This window comes from Monopterus albus, unplaced genomic scaffold (assembly GCF_001952655.1).
Source record: "Monopterus albus unplaced genomic scaffold, M_albus_1.0 scaffold77.1, whole genome shotgun sequence".
In the NCBI taxonomy this organism is placed as follows: Eukaryota; Metazoa; Chordata; class Actinopteri; order Synbranchiformes; family Synbranchidae; genus Monopterus; species Monopterus albus.
Genome location: NW_018127957.1, coordinates 1167305 through 1169920, shown reverse-complemented (window position 1 = coordinate 1169920; position 2616 = coordinate 1167305). Strand labels below are relative to the sequence as shown.

The 2616-nt window shown below is 43.0% G+C and overlaps 1 protein-coding gene across 4 annotated transcripts in view; it reads right to left on the bottom strand.

The window, feature by feature from the left end:
* The window catches only part of hivep3a (HIVEP zinc finger 3a), a 57940-nt gene extending 56536 nt beyond the window's left edge, over positions 1–1404 (bottom strand). For 3 of the 4 annotated variants that reach the window (XM_020606390.1, XM_020606389.1, XM_020606391.1), the window contains exon 1: positions 683–1401. The gene's annotated coding sequence lies outside the window, so the exon portion shown is untranslated. Of the gene's footprint in view, positions 1–682 lie in introns of all 4 variants that reach the window. The other variant, XM_020606393.1, reaches the window with a different exon arrangement.
* Positions 1405–2616: the final 1212 nt, after the last annotated feature.

Here is a 2616-nt window from a genome sequence, read left to right as displayed (position 1 = left end):
CCCCCCCCCCCCCTGCCACACCACCACTACTATCGGCTGACAAAACACTGATGCACTGCAGAAGCAAACTACTGTTTTTCTACATTATGCCACACATAGAGGGACACTTTACTATAAATCAGCGTCAAGCCAAAAGGAATTAACAAAGCTTCTAAACTAAGACTTTTCAAAATAAAACTCCATCACAAAAGCAAGCTCGCCAGTGTTTCAGCCACAGCCTCTCTATACTACCCAGCACTAGCTCAGCACTTCTACACGCCCAGTTATTCCCTATTTTAATAAAGACATGTTCAAGATGTTTATTTTGAACCTGGAATTAATTGACTTTCTCTATGGTTAGGTCCAATTCTGGCTCACTTGTCGCAGCTCAGCACCACCACCTCCTCCCTGTCACAGACAATGAATGAAGCCAGTTTAAGGAATGGGCAAGCCCAGGACCAGTTCAGGCTGCTCAACACACGTCTATCATGTTAGGCAAAAACACTACGTAGACAGGACACAGGGCAGCATGCCCTCTGGTTGCACCTTAATGTTAGCTACGTTTATACCACTCTGACAATAAAAAGCCGACTAATAGGAAGAGTCGGACCACAACATATAAAATGCTACAGTAAAACAAAGCGACACATTACATAGTATGTACAACAACGCCTCACTTGCATCATGTTTGAGCTTATCTTACCTGCAGGATGCTCAACTTCACTTCCCTGCGGTGTGACCAGGGCTTCAAGTTCTGCGTCAAGTCAGCCGAGGTTCTTCATGGCGAGACAGGAAATCTGGCCTTCAAAATAAAATCTGAAAGCTGCAACTATGCAACCCTTGGGTGTCGACGAAACTGTGGTTAACTCAAATGCCAAGGTATACAACCTGCTGTGCTACTTGTGCTTCGAGCCCTCTTGTAAGAATTTGCCTTTCACTGATGTTTTAAATGCACAGTTCAACTGTTTTCATCCTGTGGGTCGTGTCTTCATAGCTAAAGGCTACAATTTTAATAACCGGAGACGCCATATTTCATTGTAACCAACTTGATACTGGCATAGCCTATTCAGCAACACGTCACACAGCACAGATAACAATAATTGTGCTCATTTATCGTAACACCTCCAGCTCCCGATATATGGCTCTCTTGCCCCTCCTTGCAGGTAGCTGATGAGACCAGGCGGTGCTGCAGAAGTAGCAGTTAGCCTACCGGATAATAACGTGAATGGTCCAGATGCTCTGGTGGAAACAGGACGGAAAGTATCCTCCTTAAAGTTGATGCTGCACTTTGCCACCGCGCTATCATTCCCACTGTCACTACCAGAGAAACAGTACTTTGCATTTCCGGGCAAAACATTCTAAACAAATATCATGTAGCTTACAAAGCATTCAAAAAGGAAGCATTTGTGGTTATTTAAAAATAACGTCCTTCAGTGCGTACAAAACAACATATATAAACATGCATGTTGCGACACATATGTAAAATAGATAAAGCTGTACTGTGTATAAATAATGGCCAAAGCGTATTTACTACAACATGTCTGCAATTATTCTGAAGGCAAAAATCGTCTTAATTCTGGCTTGTATGTCTTATTCATGTTAACTTGACTACTGCCAACATCCCTCCACAGCTGGAGCGAGACAAACACGCCGCTTCCTCAAACCCACGCGTACCATCGCGAGACCCCGCCCCTTTACAGTAACATTATAAATACAAATTAAAGGAACATCTTAAACCCTTTACTCCACTTTAAACTAGGTATTGACGGTTATCGCCATTATTAGGTTCTCTCCTATTTTTCCACACAGAATTTTGATGTCAGATCTGAATTGATTTGAATATAGAAATGTAAAGTGTAAAACATTTCCTTTGACTAGCTTATACTGTCGTCATAATCCAGGAATGTGCAATATACCCTGCTGTTATTTTGTCCTTGCACACTGTGATAACAGGTGTGACATGAACATCTTCCAGCCGCCTAATGAAGACTACTGGGGCCACCCATTAAACATGTTCATGTGTCAGGGCTACATTTAGCTTGTTTTTACACCAGGTTGCCAGGTGCTTTGAACCCTCCGAGGAGGAGTGGTGCAATTGCTGTTGATGATGATGAAGGGCTCTCCCAAGGCAGGGTCCAGAATACAAACCACAACAGGCAGAGGAGTGTGGTGAGCACCCAATGAGAGCATGGTCCTGTAGCTAGTTCGAGCCTCATTCAGCATTATGTAACCCACCTCATAAAAGGGTACAGGTGTGTTATAATTAGGTTTAATGGTTTCACGTATCAAACGCTTTATTTTGAAAACCGGAAGTTTTATTTTTGTAATCACAGGAGAGGAAGTCGTGCCACTGTGCAAAAGACATAATGTGAAAAACACGGTGTACGGTTAAACGCATGCTAAACAAAGAGGAAAGAAAAAGTCCATAAGAACTTCTTAAAAGAAAAAAAAAAAACTGGAAACTCGTCTTAAGTTCGAGGGAGCTCGAGCTTAACGTCAGACAACCTGAAGGAGTAAAGCTTTAGGTGTTGAAAAACAGAACCCTTGGTCAAGTCTTTTTTTTGATTTCCCTGGCGGGAAAGGAGCATGGAAGATCATCAGCAGCCGTCCGAGGGGGGCGACTGAACCTTGTGTGAT